This window comes from Lissotriton helveticus, chromosome 10 (assembly GCF_964261635.1).
Source record: "Lissotriton helveticus chromosome 10, aLisHel1.1, whole genome shotgun sequence".
In the NCBI taxonomy this organism is placed as follows: Eukaryota; Metazoa; Chordata; class Amphibia; order Caudata; family Salamandridae; genus Lissotriton; species Lissotriton helveticus.
In genome coordinates this window covers 354,371,835-354,390,821 of record NC_136071.1, presented here as the reverse complement: position 1 = coordinate 354,390,821, position 18,987 = coordinate 354,371,835, and the positions used below count along the sequence as shown (strand labels likewise).

At 51.2% G+C, this 18,987-nt stretch overlaps 2 protein-coding genes across 2 annotated transcripts in view; one reads left to right on the top strand and one right to left on the bottom strand.

The window, feature by feature from the left end:
• Positions 1-15,909, bottom strand: part of ANAPC15 (anaphase promoting complex subunit 15) — a 59,112-nt gene extending 43,203 nt beyond the window's left edge. Inside the window, exon 1 of the mRNA XM_078662565.1 lies at positions 15,771-15,909. The gene's annotated coding sequence lies outside the window, so the exon portion shown is untranslated. The remainder of the gene's footprint in view (positions 1-15,770) is intronic.
• Positions 15,910-16,607: 698 nt separating this feature from the next.
• The window catches only part of CCM2 (CCM2 scaffold protein), a 349,754-nt gene continuing 347,374 nt past the window's right edge, over positions 16,608-18,987 (top strand). The window contains exon 1 of the mRNA XM_078662564.1: positions 16,608-16,678. The gene's annotated coding sequence lies outside the window, so the exon portion shown is untranslated. The remainder of the gene's footprint in view (positions 16,679-18,987) is intronic.

Below are 18,987 nucleotides of genomic sequence, written 5' to 3'. Positions count from 1 at the left end.
CGTCTGAGTTATATGTCCCCCAGGTGATCCTCGGCTTTTTCAACGTCAGTCAGTAAAGTTTATCTAACCCACCTTGGACTCAGCATACAATAATCTCATGCCACGGTGTTGAAGGTGTCCCATTCAATTTGGGGGGGTGGACGCTATACCACCATTGTCAGCAAAATATTGGATGATGGTGCTCCAATGATTCTGGTTGAAGTTTCCAAGCAGGGACTGAAGTTCTAGGACGCACCAACCACAGTTGTAGCAGCACCAGGTTGTGAGCCTGGATAGTGCGAGACAAATATTCAATTATGCCAATAGCCAATCAGGGCGTGCACGTCCTGGGAGGTCTAACCTGAGACGAACTTCCTGGGGGTTCGAAAAACGGAGTAGCCTAGGCCCTGTGGATTCAGGCGTCTCCAGGAGTCTACCAAACCCCATTGTTGTTGCCAGTCCACAAACATTTTTGCCATGCAGGTTGTCTGGGAGTCTTGTAGGGGAGGGTGTGTGTGCGGTCTAGCAGGGTGTTGGCGATTAAATTAAAGTCTTCCCGATTAATGTAGTTTCTGTCAGTAGTGGGGCTAGATGACACAATGTCGCAAAGAATATGATTTGTTCAGTATTTGGGGCGTATATGTTTATCAAAGTCAACTGCTTACCTTCCAGTCGACCTCTCACTGCTACATATCTGCCCTCTGTATCAATTAAGGTGTCTATAAATAGGAAGGGGACCCCCACTTGAATCCACACAAGCACTCCCCTAGCAGATGCTGAGTATGTGGTGAAGTACGCCTGACCGTATCTATCAGTGAGGTTTGTTTTGTGAAATAGTGCAATATGCGCCCCTCTCCTTTGTAAGTAAGAAAAAACCTTCTATTCTTTTGCCATGGTATGCATACCCCTAACATTCCATGTCAGGTATTTATAAGCCAGATTACAAGACATGTGAAGGCCGGGTGTGGGGCTAGGGTTCCCATTGTCCTCGGTGCAGAGGCACGCTCACCCTTTTTAATGTGTTCCAGAGAGGATTGTGTATGCTGCTGTGTGGCTCGCTATTTCCCATTCACAAAATCGAGAACCAACATCCCCAACTCCTCCCCCCCAGGACAAGTAGCAACATGCTACTCGACCAAACCATATTAATGTTCAATAAAGTTCGTGGAAGAGTTTCAACAATGCTCTGCAGCGTAGAGGGGTTCCCCGCGCAGTCCCCGAACAGCCAGGCCGTCATCCGGCTCGGTTGTTCATTAGTGTGGGACACTGTTCAGGGTGGGTACTCAGGGCACTTCTCGGGTGTCATGGACCAGCAGCGTGCCAGTATGTAGAACCAAAGCTCTTCATTGCTCTCTGATGGGAGATCCAGTGCCTTATATGATGTTGTCCGCTGTGCCCGGAGTGACCTTGGGAATCCCAAGGCTTGAGCACTCCGAGGCATTGGATTCCGGATCTGATTCAGAGTCCGGGGGGAGGGATCCCTGCTCCAGTGTCTCCTGGTCCATCGGACCCCCACTTATTTGTCCTACAACCTCCATCACTCTGCGGCATCCCAGATTGGCCTCAGCCTGGGAAGGCACAGCCAGACTCCGTCGTGCCTGTGTAGCTCTGTGTGTCTTGCGCTGATGTTTCCACTCTCCACCTTCTACATCCGATTTCAATTCAGTTTGAGCTTCCAGCCAATCCCATGCTTCTAGTGGAGATTGAAAAAACGGTGTTCTGTCTGGAGTTACTACCCGCAGTCTTGATGGGACCAGCATTGAAAATTGGAGTTCCAGCTGTCATAATTTCTTCTTGACCTCCTGATAGGATGCTCTCTGTCGCTGGACCTCCCTGGAGGAATCGGAAAGATACGCAGTCACATTATCAACTCTTAGTTCTTTTTTCTTACGCGCCTGAGCCAGGATATAATCTCTGTCTCTGAAGTGTAGGAGTCGTGCTATTATTGGTCATGTGGGGAGCCTCATAAACTGGGAGTCACCCACAGTGAACTCGTGATGAAACAGACTACATGTGGATTGTACTGGTGTCCCCCTTGTTTGAGAAGGCAGCTGTGCTGCAGCCAGGGTAAGGGGCACCGGACGGGTTACATGGAGACACATGTGCACCCGGGTAAGGGCTGCCAGGGGAAATATTCCTGTTGTGCACAGCCCGGAGCAGGTACAGATAGAATGGTGTGCTAGGAATTTTGCAAAGTTGGGTGGTGACATGGAATATGCTTTATAATGTGGGGAAGACACATGTAACGTAAAGTCTGTGTGCTTTACTGTTTTCACAGTAGGAACACTCCATTACTCTCCTATGAAGATAGGGACCACATGGGGTTGTTTCACCTCCCTAGGGCCTACACATTCCAGACATGCACCAAAGTACCCTGTAAGTTGTGTAAAAATAAGTATTCTGCTGAGTCCAAAGCCATATCTGTACTGCCTATGGGTCATCCAGAAATGTCATATTCCTCTGACTCAGCTCATACCCAGAGCCTGCCAGGCTGGATTAATTACATTCCTCCCCAAGCAGTAGCATCAGAGGCCTAGCCCTTCACTGCAAGCATTCCACGGGTGAAGGTCTTCTCTACAGGAGGGAGAGATGGGGGTGAGGCTGCAGGTTATCCTTCATCAGCTGTCACGCGGTGCCAGGCACCAGGCCTGCTCCGGGCCCAGGGTATGAAGGCAGCAAGGGGGGAAGGGGGCTTTTCCGAGACCATGTGGCATAAGACCTCTGGACAACGTCATTTTGACGTATCCCAGATGCCTGTGCAGGAAGGAGGGAGCAGGGGCAAAGACGTGATGTGTCGCTGCAGGATAGGGCAGAAGGGCCTTTCTGCCAGCCCTCCAAATTCTTTTAAAAGGGCTGGCACAGGACGAGGAGCTCTCTCTGGGGTGTGGTCTTGCTAAGGAAGACTGGTGCTGGAACCTGGCGCTATGTGCAGTTAGAAGGAGGAACCCCCTGACTGTCTCAGGACCCTGGACCACGCCTTGGAGGGAGTCCAGGGCCAGTGAGGAGAAGCCTGGGCCTCAGCGCAAGCAGGAGAGTGGCCCAGAAGGTGAGCCAGGTGAAAGGCTGGCGCAGGGAGCCAATGAAGACAGCTACTTGCCGAGCCCTTCCTCCTGGGTGGTGAAAAGTGCTCCTGGTGGCTGGCCTGGCAAGCAGAAGCAAGAAGAGGCCGAAATGGAGCAAGAAGAGGCCAAAATGGCCCCCTGGGGGCAGAGATATGCCCCCCAGAAGATAGGCGACCTTTGACCTCTAATCGACTGACAACTAAGCACCTGGGGCTCCGCCGCCGGTCTTGGATGTGCCCCCGGGATGGGTTAGGTCCTGAGGGCTGCCCCAGAAGAAAGGAATGTCAGGGAGAGCTGTTATGCTCCCCGTGAGCTCCAAGGGGGGGGGGGCAGTCGCACTTACCCGAAGTCCCACCGGAATGGTAGCGCCGGCTCCGGCGGCAACCCAAGAGGGTGCTGACCAGACGGGGAGCCGGCAGGAGCAGCCGGGGTTGGGCTCCCCGAGCTGCAATTAACCTCACCAACGAAGGGCTAATGCGGCGCAAGGCCAACAACCAGGCTAGTGCAGCTCTCCCCAGAGCAGCGGGAGAGCTGCTGCACTACTATGCACGAGATGGGGAAGAACGCCCCATAATGCTTTGCAGGGCCTAGGAAGGCCTGCATAAAAACTTGCCAGTTTGCAGCGCGTGGTGGCCCCAGGAACTTTAAAAAAATAGCTTTCACAAAAACATTCAGGAATATGTTAAAATGAAACCACAGTTTCTGGCTGCGTTCGATAATATCACATTTCCATAAGACTATTTCTCCCAGTCAGTAACTTACATGTGATAACAGCATTCTTAACCCTTCTTCCTTCCCCAACCTTCGTATATAAATCACCAGTCACACCCCCATTCTGTTCTAGACCCTAGACTTCAAATCACACCAATTTATAGCAACCCTCGTTTATGGGTCTGACTACCCTTTCCTGCACCCCTGCTCTCTACTCATCTGTTCTCCATCTTCCCACCACCCGCAAACTACCCCCATTCTTTCCCAATCACCAGAGCATTTCTGCAACTGGGGTGGTGGGAAGATGGAGAACAGATGAGTAGAGAGCAGGGGTGCAGGAAATGGTAGTCAAACGGTGGTATCATTTTAACATATTCCTGAATGTTTTTGTGAAACCTAATTTTTTTTAAGTTAATTATAGAGTAGAGTAGAGCAATTTAATTGTTAAGTTATTTGTGAAAAGGAGGATGTAAATGCATTGGTGGACAGTATATAATATTATTGTTATTTTCAGTTGCCCCTGACGAAGGGCCCTAAGAGGCCCGAAATGCATTGGGTTTTAATAAACTGCTTTCAAAGAACTCAGCGCTTGTACGTGTTCTCAATAAGAGGTTCGGATGGCCCATTTTGAACATGAGAAAAACCTGGGAAAATTGCTTTCCTCGCATGCAGATGTGAGCAGTGTTAAGAAAAGAAAGAGTGGATAACTTACGCAGTACATAGGAGTATCATGGAAAATAACGAAAAGAAAATAATTACAAGGACAGAATTGGCTGTGCCACTGGATTTGGGGTGAGATGTCGCCCCAATTTGATGATGGTAGCTGCAGACTCCCCCAGCACGAAGATGGGAAGTCCCCACCCTCAGTCTCAGTCTCAGGGGGACTTAATGGAGACTACTCCTCAAGGGTTCATCTGTGTTTTTAAACCTACCTCATGCTGGAACGTTTGTTCTACAGCCAGGAGCTGAAGCTTAGGGTTGCACTGAAGTGTACAGGGTCCAACGGATTGTCACTGAGGTGATATTCCCTAGAGGTGGGAAGGTGTAATTGCACAGGTGGTGCATTTATGAATGGTGTTCCTTTCGGAGACTGGTAATCACATGTGTAATGTGAAATGATAAGGAAATTGGGGTTATGTTGCTGGACATTCCTGCTAGGGTGTCTAGCTGCATGTGCTTATTCCTGGAATTATAATTGTGATGCATTTTAGGGGCTTTAATTGAAATGCATTATAACTTATCAGATATGATAAGTACCTGTCATTCTAAAGGGACGCTAGACATGTATTAGTTCTACTGCATTAAGTGATGAACAACACAGATTGTTAGCCACTGTGATTCAAGTGTGTATACTGTATGGTCAGTATGAGATGCTCAGTCAGGGTTATCTGTCACTATGGCAGGTGTTCCTGTTATAAATGCTTGCTGAGATACTGGGATGGGTCGCCACTGGGATGGTGTCAGTGGGCAGGGCCCTCACTCCAAGTTATGGTCAACCCACGGCATTAGGGGGTAAGATGATATGCATACATGGGAGTGGAGGTACTAGACCCCACCCTCTCTGCGGGTGGGGTGGGAGGGCTATGCGATGTCACTAAGTCATTCCAACAGCTCATGTATATTTGTAAATTGTTGCATGGTATTGAGTAGTGTGCTTGTTTAATAAATGTACTCTTCCTTTTATAATGCAAAATACAGACTGGACAATCAATTATTGAGTGTTATCTCTGCGTACTTGTAAATGGCGATTATTAGCCCACACAACCTCCCTTGAGTAAGCCATAGACTGCTCTGCAACGCTACCCTATGAGAGTCAAGCGCTAAAATGGGGTGTTTGGTTCCCCGTGAAGGACAAATGTATACATGTTATTTCTGGAGGTCTCACAGATACTGCCTCGTTTTCCAACATCTGGTGATCACAAGTTCAGCGCAGACAGTGTTTGCGTGTGAGGCAGGGGCGCTGGTTGGTCAGCGTCCCGCTCCTTATGTGCAGGTCTACACGCCCCTACAGTTGGTCAAGCCATAGGCACTTCAGTTCCATCCGTATCATGTCAGATTATGTGGCCATCCATGGGCAGGTGCAATATCCTCTGGGTTCTGTAGGTACTCTCCGCCGGCAGGTGGCGGCGGTGGTCGATGGGTTCACTGTTGAATTGCTGCTCTGTTCTAGTGTTGTAGTTCAGGGGGGGAAAGCGGGGAGCAGGAGCCCCAGTACCCTTCTCCCAAGTGGTTTTATGGCGAGGAAGGGGCTCCAGAGGAGATGTGCGGTAGACTGGTATGGTCGTTCAGTATGGCTCCCAGGTTTGGGGAGCGTTCGCTTCCTCCTTCCCAGCAGGGTTCTCCTCCTCCCGACCTCACAGCCGGCGCACCCAAGGCCCCAGGCCCCTCGCCTGCTGGGTATCGTGTCAATTCAGGGATTGATTGTCAGTGCCCTTGGTAGGTGCCAGGCCGATGCAGCGCCAAACTCCTTGCTCAATGAGACCTCTGCTTAGATTATAAATGGGTGCAGCTATGCCAGTTCCTTCTCGGGTGGTGGTCTCCTTCGCAGATCCCACAGTCCCAGCCTTGCTGCCAGGGTTTCCCGCTACTACCTTCATGTAGGCCCAGTAGAGGGCTCAGTGTTGCTGTATGTCCGCCCAGGCCTGTCAGCAGTTTCCAGCACTCGTTCTTTTCCTGCGCTATCGGCCACTGCCCACGACCCTTTTCAGAACTTGGAGCTCACCCTGAGTTTCAGTCTCTCCTCCAGGTGAGTCGAAGCTTTTGTGGATAAGGTGACAGCTGGCCACTGTCTGGATTGGTCAGGCTCCCCCCGGCACTCGGGGTAATGGACCTCGCTCTCCGCTCCAATTACTATCCGCTAGGGCAGACCTGACTCTCCCCAGCAGTCGTCGCAGCCACTTGTTGGTCGGGACCAGTACTCCGGGGTAGGTCGCACTGTCTCACCAGGTATCTCTGTCACTCTGCAGGCTCCGCTGAGTCACAGCCATTCCGACCGATCGCCTCCATCTTGGGACAGAGGCGGCCATCCAGGCCCACCTACGTCAGTAATTCAGGGTTGTGCTACCAGGAGGACACCGCCCAGTTAAGTAAATTAACCCCCCCCCGCCCCCCCCAGCGCCCGTGTCTAGCAAGATATTCGGGCCCTTGCAGGAGTGCAAGGGGTCAGAATGATGCCCGATTGGACCCACCCACGAGGAGCCCCGAATAGAGCGGCTCACTTCTTTGACGTTAGGCCACACAGCCCTGGGAATGTAGTGTCCTTTACAGTAGTTTTCATAGGGGTTTCTCTGCAATACACGATCTCTAACTTCTTTTTCTTCCAGGTAATTTTGCAGATGTGTTTTAGAAAGTTCTTCAGTTATGGTTCCAAATAATGTTGATATAATAAGAATGTTTGAAATTCTTGCAAGGTGTAGAAGGTAATAACTTATCATTTGACGGCATACTCTGTGACTGATCTCCCGTAATTCTTGTGAAATAAAGCCTTTGACTACACACAGTTTCTGAGTATTAAAACACCTTGAATGTGGCGAAAAGGGGTTAGTATGAGCCACTGCTCGGCCAAGGATTTTAGACATATGTGCTGTACTATTACCTAACTAAGAGAATCTGCTGGATATGACCCGATACATCGAAGAGAACAGAATCCTGGACCCTTCCCAGTCAGGGTTCCGCAGCAACCACAGCACCAAGACCGCCCTCATCGCCGCCACCGACGACATCAGGACCCTGCTAGACAACGGGGAGACTGCGGCACTCATCCTCCTAGACCTCTCCGCCGCCTTCGACACCGCCTGCCACCACACACTCCGCGCACGCCTCAGGGATCCGAGACAAGACTCTGGAATGGACCACCTCCTTCCTCTCCGGCAGAACCCAGAGCGTTCGCCTCCCCCTGTTCCGTTCCGAAGCCTCCGAGATCATCTGCGGCGTACCTCAAGGATCCTCCCTCAGCCCGACACTGTTCAACATTTACATGGCCCCACTCGCACATGTCGCCCGACAGCACGACCTCAACATAATCTCCTACACCGACGACACTCAACTGATCCTCTCCCTCACCAAGGACCCCATCGCCGCCAAAGCCAACCTCCATGAATGAATGAAGGCGGTTGCCGACTGGATGAAGATCAGCCATCTGAAGCTGAACTCGGACAAGACGGAGGTCCTCATCCTCGGCTCCAACCAGTCAGCCTGGGACGACTCCTGGTGGCCAACGGCACTGGGGGCAGCCCCGACCCCCACTGACCACGCACGCAACCTGGGAATCATCCTCGACTCAACGCTCTCAACGACCAAGCAAGTCAACGCCGTCTCCTCCGCATGCTCCGCAAGATCTACAGATGGATCCCGACAGATACAAGAAAGACAGTCACCCAGGCCCTCGTCAGCAGCAGACTTGACTACGAAAACGCCCTCTACGCGGGAGCCCCGACCAAGCTAATCAATCGACTACAACACATCCAAAACGCCTCGGCACGACGGATCCTTGATGTACCACGACACAGCCACATCACCCCCCACCTGAGAAACCTACACTGGCTCCCCGTCAACAAGAGGATATCCTTAAAGGTCCTCATCCACGCACACAAGGCACTCCACAAGACCGGCCCAGCCTACCTCAACAGACGGCTCTCCTTCTACACCCCCAACCGCCAGCTACGCTCCGCCGACCTCTCACTCGCCACCGTCCCGCGCATCCGAACAACCACCACCGGCGGGAGATCCTCTCCCACCTCGCCGCCAAGACATGGAACACCCTCCCACTGAGCCTACGACAGACCCAAGACCTGCTGACCTTCAGGAGGATACTAAAGACCTGGCTGTTCGATCAGTAGTGCCCCCCCCCCAGCGCCTTGAGACCCTCGCGGGTATGTAGTGCACTTAACAAATGACTGATTGATTGTCTTAGTTGGGGCAGATTACGAGGTGAGACCAAGACATTCTGTGAAGTTATGGAGGCAATGGAACTTCTAAGGCGGCTTTACAGTTCACAACCCCTAGTCTACAGCATCCTGAACAGTCCCGTCAATACCGCCTAGGTGACCATTTTGCAAAGGAACATGTCTGCGATACAGACCTTACATTGAGTTGTAGCCCACGACAGAGGCATGATGAATCATGCACATCTGTTCAACAGTAACTGGTGTGTGAATTACACAATCCTGTTGTTCTAACAACTGTCTCCACTTATGGTACTCCGCACACAGTGTTCCTGGTTCTTGTACCAGGTGTCTCCTACAGTAGACAATCTCATCTTCTGTAATACACAGCACTTCGTTCAGGATAAAATGTTCTTAGCGTGTTCCGGTGATGTCTGCACAAATGTCTATTATTAAAGTACATATCTCATTCTCTGTGACACACATCACTGTTTGTCAGCATATGGTAGTTCCAACTACCTTTCCTCTCAAATGTGTCCTAAAGAACCACATCAGCTCCTACAATCTGGACCCCCATTGGCCAATTCTAGAAAGTCAGGGATGTCCTCTCTAGAAAAAAATCCACTACACTCTTACCACTGGGCTCAGTCAGGGGAAAAAGAGGAGGATTTTGTGATTATGAATGAGAACTTAGTGGAAGAAGTTATATTTAACTATCCGAGTGTTTTTGTTGATGACCTAGGTAAGAATAAGTGATTTAAACACAAGATAAAAGCGAAGGCAAATTATGTTCCTGTCAAATATAAGCTGCATGGCGCTGCTTTCAGTGTTAAGGAGGCTCTTGAGAGACAGTTGAGTTTGTGACATCGTGGTATAATTGAAATCAGTTGAGTATACGTTGTTGCTTTCTTCTCTTGTGGTGGAGAGCCAGCGCAGTGGGAGCTGAGAGTTTTTAACAACTTTAGAAGTCTTAAAAAGGAAATGTGTGCAGATTCTCGCCCTCATCCAAAAATGTAGTTTAATGTTGGCTACGGTGGGGGTGCTAGACGGTCTACCAAGCTTGATTGGTCATCTGCACAGTACCTGGTGGAATTATAATAAAAATAAAGGCATTTGTGTCTCCAGTGGACCATTCCAATATTGCTATGATTACGTATGGTAATCCCCATTACTCTTAGTCCTACTCGTCCTCGACCCAGTCATCACACATGAGGTATTCCACACGACAGGAAACAAAACAGGAAACGCTTTTAGACTCCACCCACCCTCCTGTCAGGTGCTATAACACACCTCACCACCAGAAGCAAATCCTGATGTACCAAGCACCAAAGGCCTGGAAAGGGAGGGCGGGCGGGATGTATGACTGGGTCGAGGACGAGTAGGACTAAGAGTAATGGGGATTACCATACGTAATCATAGCATTACCTCTACGTCCCTCGTCCTCGACCCAGTCATCACACATGAGGCATACCAAAGCAACGCCCAAACAGGCCTTTGGCAGCCCACACACAACAAGACACAGACCAGACACAAAGGAGTGTAGCAAGGCAAAGTAGCAAGAAACAACAGAATCACAGTGGAGGGGAAACCCCCCACAGCCAGCAACACCCCACGACCAAAAACCGGTCCGGTCAGACAAGGCACAACCCCACCACCAGAGCTGCACGAACGCGGACCCGGAGGCCCGGGACCCAGCCCGACAAATCCTCCCAGGGAAGCAGCCCAGGAGACAGACACTCCCCGAGCGGAAGCGCCAGGACACCCGCCGGACAGGGCAAACCCGCATCAAGACAGGCAAGAGCAAAGACCGCCAGAAACCAGCGACCCAAAGAGAGCCAGGAAGCAGCCGTAGCCAAACCAGCCAAGCTAAAGGACACGGAGAGAGAGCCAGAAGAGCGAAACACCCCAGAACGAGCCACAGAAAGCACAAGGCACGTTTGAGGCCAAAAGAAAGAACAGAAAGCCACCAGGCACGACAGAATGGCAAGGGCCACAGACTCCAAAGGCACAAAAGGGGAAGACAACAAAAAAAAAAAAACCCAAAGAAGAAAGGAATCCGGGACCCGGAAGGCACAGAAAGCAGCCCAAAGGTCCAGCAAGGAAACCAGAGGAGGAACACCACCTCGAAATGAAGACCCCCGCTCAGAACAGGAAGACAAAGCAGACAACCCACAAGAAGTCCGCAGCACCAAAACAAGAGGTCGGGCAGACCACGGGACCCAAGAGACACCCGGTCAACCCCCAAACCGCCAAGGAGAGGGGAACCAGAAAGAGAGACAGAGACTCAGAGGAGAGGGGTGATGGGGTAGAAACCAAGGAGGCCCCAACGCCAGGGCCAGCAGCAGATGAAACCAGGACCTCCACGGCCAGAGAGGCAGCACAGCCACCACCTGAGCCCCCTCCCGCCGATCCATCAGCAGAAACGCAGGAACCAAAGGAAAGGGAGGAAAGGCATAGAGAAGCCAGGGAGGCCGAAGGAGATACATGGCATCCATCCCCCCCCGGCGCCCCCCACCGGAGACAAGGAGCAGAACAGGGGCACCAGGGCATGGGACCCCGAGGCAAACAAGGCCAGAGTCGGAGTCCCGAACCTCAGGCAAAGCAACTGAAAAGTCCTGGGAGCCAGACACAGGGACAGAGACCCCGGTGATTCAGACACGCCACAGCCAACGTGAAGGCCGATTCCACCAGGACAAGGCAACACACCAGGTGAAGACGGAAATAGTGAAGCGCCCTCTCCACTGCAGACAACACTCCCCAGTAGGACAACCTGCGAGACACCGACGGGAGCCAACGCGCCAGCATCACCCAACAGGCCAGAGTCACTCCCCAGCCCGAGGCGAAGGCATCCGAGGTCCCAACCAGAGGAGGAGGCAGACGAAACAACAGCCCCACGGAAAGGAGGGAGGGGTTAACCACCACAGGAAAGCAGACACCACATCCAGAGACACAGGAACAGGAACCGCAAAACCCAGGACAGGAATGAGACCCACCGCTGCACAGGCCACAGCAGAGGCCGTAGCCGAACCCTGGCCCAGGGCACAGTGAAAACAGAAGCAGCCATGCGGCCCTGAACCTCCAGCCACTGAAGGATGGGAGCCGAGGCTTGCGACAACAACCTCCTCAGCAATGACTGCAGGCGACGAATCCGGGCGTCCGCCAGTAACACCCTCCCCGACACAGAACCGAACACGGCTCCGATGAAGGACCTCCGGGTCGCAGGCACCAGGAGACATCCGGGCAAGGTGAACAAAAACACGTGGTCCCTGAGCGTAGACACGGTCAAGGGAAGGCGGCCAGACATGACCTCCAGGGACGGAGCCCGAACCATCCGGTCGTCCAAATACGGGCACACAGACACCCCCAGGAGATGCAGATGGGCCACCAAGGGAGCCACCCCCTCGGCGAACACCCGGGGGGTGGACCGAAGATCCAAAAGGGAGGACGCAGAACTGCCAGAGCACACCCCACTGGAGGGCCTCCATCCCGAATGGTATCCTCCGTACGAACAAGAACAGGCCCCGAAGGCAGAAGAACTTCCGGAAACCCTCCGAGAAATATGGCACCACGAAGATGAAGGAGGTAAACGTCCAACCCCTGCTCCACCAGGGGAAAACGGGACAACCGGCCCGTCCGCTGACCAAAAAAACGTCCAACAAGGCCAGATGGCGGGAAGCATCCCGAGGAGAAGGGGACCCCACCACCCCGGAGGGGGAGGGGGGGGGGAACAAGAATCTGATCCGGAGCCCCACGACAAGACATCCAGCACATATCCGTCCGAGGTCGACAGGCGTCAAGCAGGAAGGAACCTGCGAAGTCTCCCACCAACCAGAGGAGGAACACCAGCGAAAACGACCCCAAGGGCGGCCCAGACAGGAACGCAGTGGACCAGACCCGGCACCCCTCCAGGACCTTCTCCCAAATGCCCGGAGGAAATAATGCCCAGAGCCACGACGAATCCGAAAGGAGGACTGCAGAAACCTGGAAGGCTGGTGGAAAGGCCAGGCACCCGAAACCGAGGGAGCCCCCCCCCCCCGGTCGGAAGGTCATGAAAGATAAAGAATGCATGTGCACCTGGAAGACCCTGCGTAGCCAACCTACCAGCGAATCACCAAACAGACAGGCCCCAGCGAAAGGTAGCCGCAAGCCACGGACCCTTGGACCACGTCCGTCATCCAATCCCGCAGAAACAGGATACAGTGCAGCAATAGAGGACCACAGGACACAGCAGAAGCCCCTACAGAAGCAAAGGCGACGTCCGGAATACATACACCTCCAGGCGGGCCATAGGCCCCAGCAACACCGGACAACTGGCACCCCCCTGCGAGGACGAAAACAGGTACTCCAAAACGGGCAGCAAAGACTGGACAACGCCAGAATGAACAGCCAGATGAGAAACGGCAGAAGACATCTTCAGGGCAGAATCCATCCACAAGCCCACACCGTCCACCAGAACGTGCTCAGCAGCCATGGAAAGATGACCCACAAGACAGGCACCACAGAGTCCACAGGAACGAAGACAGGCCAAGTGGAGAAATCAAGGACACAAACCAGGGTATGGAGAAAGATCCGGCACCATCCACACTCGCAACAGAACCACCGATTAGGTTTCGATCCATCGACCTCAGGGACATGGGCCCAGCATGCTTCAGCTGCGCCAATCTGCTCCCTTTCACAAAAGAGGAACTGGCAGAGAAATCCGAAGAAATCAGAAAGCCCAACAGCAAGCAACAGATGATCCAGAAGAAGGCGCCGAAACCGGGCATCAGCACACCTCCAGGCAGCACAGGAAAGGGGAGGAGGCCCCACCGGAAAAAGGGGAAGAAGCAGGCCCAGGAGAGTAACAGCACCCCTCACGACGGAGGTAGCACACGACCATAGTCAATTAGAAAGGCATCCTGGTGACGAAGAACAGACGGTCACAGTTACCCACAGTACACATTACATCGAACTCAGAAGGATGAAAGTCCGAGAGCACCCACCGGGATCTGAACCAGTGACGTGAGGCCGAGCCCAGGCCCCTGCAGAAGACTCAAGAGCCCAATGAGCCATCGGACCTAGCCTCAAAGCCGAACTCCAGGCATCCGGGCAACTACCCCAGCAAAACAGCAGAGGGTAGGAGAGGAAACGTAGCACAGCGCAATATACACCAAAAAAAAAAAAGTGACGAACCACATCGCAGAGCACGTACCGTAAGCAGACTCCCACCAGATGCCACGCCTGGACTCCAAGATGTAAGCAGAAGGTCAGCGTCCTCTCCACAGTGCTCAGGCAACGTAGAACACACAATGCCGAGGAAGCGGAGCAAAGACCACTACAAAGGAGTATGAAAGGCACTCAGCAGCTCCAAGCGAGGCTCAAACTCCCATCCACGGCATGGCCCAGCGCAAGTACGCCGAAGAAGTACCGCACATCCACCGACTGAGCCACTGGAGAAACAGATCAGAAAGGGTCCATGCGGAAGCGGGACTCCCCCACCCCGGAAGAGCGAAGGAATTCCCCAGAAGAGTCCCCGGGCGCAATCTCCGGGAGTCACTCGTATCAGGCTCAGGCACAGGCTCCCACAGAACGCCCACCAGCCGAGACACGCAACCGGGCAGAACCACGGAACAGGCACGACTCCGCTCCGAGAACCAGAGCGCCCGGAGACCACCCGGGCGTCCGCCCACACCAGCACCCGGCACCGAACACGGCCGAAGGGCGTAACAGGGGGCAAAGCGCATGCGCGCAAACAGGAAACGCCGCCGAGACAGCCGGCCGTCCAAAGGCAGCCACGAACTCCCGATGACCCAAGAAGGGAGAATACTCATCCGCGTGTCACCTGCCACCAAAGTCGTCAGCGCGTCCCGGAGGCACGAGCAGGAGCCGTCACCAGGGCCCCACAAGGCAAAGAGGCAATGGCGACATCGGGGAATCCAAAGGGGAGGAGCGCGCCCCAGAACAGCCCAGCGCTCACAGCCCCAAACCCCTACCTTGTCCACGGCACGAGGATCCAGCAGGAAAGCAGCAAGCAGCAGGAGGAAGATCCACAGCACATCCATCAGCGCGACCAGGGCAGGAAACGAAACAGGAAGACCCACAAAGCCCAGCAGTACAGGTCACCTGAGCCCAGGAGGAGAAAGGGAAGCCCAGCAGCCCCACTCCAAGCAATCCCACGACGGTCCATGGGAGCCCCCCAGAGCCCAGCAGAGGAGGATCCATAGGACAAACGAAGCAGGTAAGCGCCCGGCACTCACCCCAGCGTCTCCCATCAAGTAAACCACCGACAGGAAACAAAACAGGATTTGCTTCTGGTGGTGAGGTGTGTTATAGCACCTGACAGGAGGGTGGGTGGAGTCTAAAAGCGTTTCCTGTTTTGTTTCCTGTCGTGTGGAATACCTCATGTGTGATGACTGGGTCGAGGACGAGGGACGTAGAGGTAATGCCAGATGCAGCAGTCTCGGCGGCCTCCGTATTTCAACGCATAACGCACCACTTTAAAGATGTTAAAAGAGTAGTAGTCTTTCACGGCGATGTTTTGATTTAGGTCTCTGAACGTGTGAAAAATAATATGTCCTTTGAGTGACTTTTGTGCATACTTTAAGAGCATGCGATTTTGTTATAGAAGGAAAAGAGTGAGTTCCTGAAGCAGAAAGTAGAATACCCTGCACGTCATTTCAAAAGACTCCACTTATTCCCCTGGTTTGGTTACAGATATTGTTTCTGCAGGACAACCAAAACACTAAGAGAGTGCTGAAATCTTTTGTGGGTTTGTGAGAATTGTATACGGCTCGTGCAGCGCGCATGGTTTGTTTGAAAAATATAATAAAAAAGTTAATTTTGACTGGAATCAGAAATGGCAAAATACATTTCAATGGGTCAGAGATCAAAAGGCTGATGCCGAAACTGTCAAGCAACTCTGATGGAAGCTTATCTTTCTAACACGTAGGAAATAAACCTGTGCATGCACACAGTTTATTTGGATTACGACAGCATACTGTGAGCAGAACCACTCACCCTGCAAATATCATTCCTCATACTCTCACTCCTATGAACCCCCCCCTGTAACAATAATTTAGCCCCCACCCCTGTACGCTTGACTTTGTACCCTAACCCCTTGGAGTCTAAACAGTATCACCCCTCTCTTTTCACTCACATTGATCCTGTCCTTTAATAAAGACGGCCAGAGGCCGTTACCTCTGCCCACAACGAGCGTGGTGACACCGTTCTCCAACTTGCCCGCCGGTTACTGGTTACAAATCCTCACTGACAAAGAAACAGGACTAATCGGTCAGGCTCTCCTCAATTGCAGCGGCCATCTTGAAGGAAAACTTGGGTGGTAATGCATCTGGTTAACCGTGGATGGGGCTTTATTATGACACCCAAGCAGATCCCCGTACAGACACGGTTGGTTGTACATTTGGGAACGGTGTCTGATGACTTCCGGGATCAGTGTACTACAAGCTGCCAGCCTCTTTGCCAGGAGCGGCTTGGGTGGTCTGTTGAGATTATTATTAAGCGGCGATAACTTCTCCAGTGAAAGAAGGTCTTAGGCAGAGGCGTTACTATTTAAGCTAGCGTTCAATTGCCCCACACGAACCGGACATATGGCACTTGCTGTCAATATTGGCTTTATACTAGGAGGCCATCTTGAAAAGGTGTTATGTTGACTTGCTAAGGTATGACAGAAACAATCAATGAACTTCCGATTGAGAATTCCTTTCCAAAATCTACAAAGTCTTATTTTTTCATAAAGTACCGAATTTATCATTTTAGTACAATGTTAATTATTTTTTATGAATAAAGGTGATTCACATATCGTTGTACTGTTTTCATTATTTTCCATTCTTTCATTATTATTTTTTGCTCTAAAGGCGATTTCCTTCGTTTGAAATATACCAGTCAATATCTGAACGCATTTCTGACTACTTTCTTGGGCTCTTTCTAGCTGTCTGACCACTGCATGACGTAAGTCCTCCGGCTGCCTCGAACTGCACCCCTCCCCGCGCGGAGCATGCTGGGGGCGTTTACACCCAAGATGGAAGGTGGCCGCCCTAGTCACTGGTAACGGGCGCTGTTGGGCGGGGATCTTGGTTTTCGGGTAGCATGGGGCAAAAGCTGGCGCAGATGGGGACTGTAGGGGAGCGTACTTGATGATCAGTGGCTGATGTGGATGTTGTTAGAGAAGTTGTTGACTCAATTAGTGAAGTTTTGTAGTGATGTCACAGGCGTAAAAGTGTAAAGTGACGCCATAATAACTTGTGTGGTGTCATTTATAAAGTGACGCTATTGGCTGAGTACTTTGGTGAATATGCTTAGAATTCCTGCTAGTTCCCATACAATTAATGCATACTGAGCGGGAAGGTCTGCTTTTAATTCCAATAGGAGCAAGCACCAAGTTACTTCATTGACTAAGTCTTGTTTTGCTGATTGGATTGGTGCTTTGGTTTAGGCATGTCGTTAGCTTGAGTGGCTGGACTGACAGCATTGAGCTAAATTTTTACTTATGATTTTTTTTAGTCGGGGGCGTGGTGATACTATATAATAATATGGAGACAATAACGTCATTTGGAACAGAGTATTTTGTTTGGTTACAAGTCTTTACTGAGAAAGTGCGAGAGAGCATAGCAGTAACTTTTTTCAGTTTGGAGCAAGGGTTATTGTTGAGGTTCTCTTTCTTCAAAGTTCCTGGTGCCTCCTCAGCCTGAGTGATACATTTGGGTTTTGTGTGTGTACCTTGGCGAGTGTGGTACTGGCAGTTAAAAGTTGCGTTAGATAGGCAGCACATACGTTATTGCTCCTGTTGGTGGGCCCTACACGTGTCCTGAATGAACATGCCGCTTGTGCTGATGCATGCTTATCACCTTGACCCTAAATGTTATGGTGGGTTGTGATTCATCCAGCAGAGGTTCTACACTGGTATGTGATCCCCGAATTGCATTTGGTGTGAATGTTCAGTTTGCAAGGCGTGGGATATTCTCTCACATTTGTTAGATAAGGCGAGTTATGTCTTGCAGCCTTTCAACCTAAGCGGTGAATGTGGAGGGTGAGAATACACTGAGCTGTTTTGTGTGCTGAATTGCAGTTGGCGTTCAGATGTTTAGGCCATTGATGTAATCTGTGTCGGTAATTGTTTGCCTGATTTAAGTTTGGCTCAGATGGACTAGACTTTGTATTCATTCAATGACTATGTAGCTAGACCGAGACAGCATATTATTGCGTTGGTCCAACAATATCATCTAGGCTAAGAAGAACAATTCCTGCTGCTGCGACTAGTTTAATAGTTGCATAGTTACTTAAAACCATTGCAATAAAATACATCATAAAGCACAAGATACCTTTTCTGTGGTAACTGCCACTATCTCTCTAAAGATGGATTACTCCTTGATGAGACCTCACACCTTGAAACAAGCATTTAAACTAATTTAAAAATAATATGCCACTGACGATAAAATCGGTAAAGTTAAACTTTTGCAAATATGTTCCACAGCATTGAGTTAAGTGAGTAGTCGGCCATTGAACAGCCCATCAAAAGGTGCAAGATAGCCAGCCAGAATAGCAAAGTGCAATGCCAGAAAAATGAGTTTCTCCTTAATGAGATCACATACTTTAAAACATATGTAAATGTTATACCGCAGATTATGATCAGAAAATGTCAACTGCTACAAATATTTTCTGCAGCAGTAAATTAAAAAAGTGAACAGTCAGCCATAAGATAACCCATCATAAAGTGGTAGACAGATTAAGGCTATAGCCCGAGGGCTGTAGCAAAGTGTTTTTTTTTTTTTTGCAACCATCCATAAAAAGAGTAGGCATACAAAGGACCAACATCAAACACAACAATGATGGACAGAATGTGGATCAATGTCACACATTCACCCCAGTCCAAAGATCTGGGCCCAAATCCATCGTTTTTCCACTCCACACCACCCTGGGTTAGACAATGGCGATATGCAAATCAGCGCTGACCCTGTGCCCCATGGGAACAGTCCAGTCCGAACTACAAAAGCCATGTCCTTCCCAGAACGGAAACAAGCATCCGAGGACCGGCTCGGTTTCGAGGTAACACCTCTCTTCAGCCCGGCTAGCTTGATTCCAGTGGTGTGGAGTGCCTGGGACTCACGTCTGAGCATCCCCAGTACACTTAGAGCGGTAACTGCAAACACAACAATGATGGACAGAATGTGGATCAATGTCACACATTCACCCCAGTCCAAAGATCTGGGCCCAAATCCATCGTTTTTCCACTCCACACCACCCTGGGTTAGACAATGGCGATATGCAAATCAGCGCTGACCCTGTGCCCCATGGGAACAGTCCAGTCCGAACTACAAAAGCCATGTCCTTCCCAGAACGGAAACAAGCATCCGAGG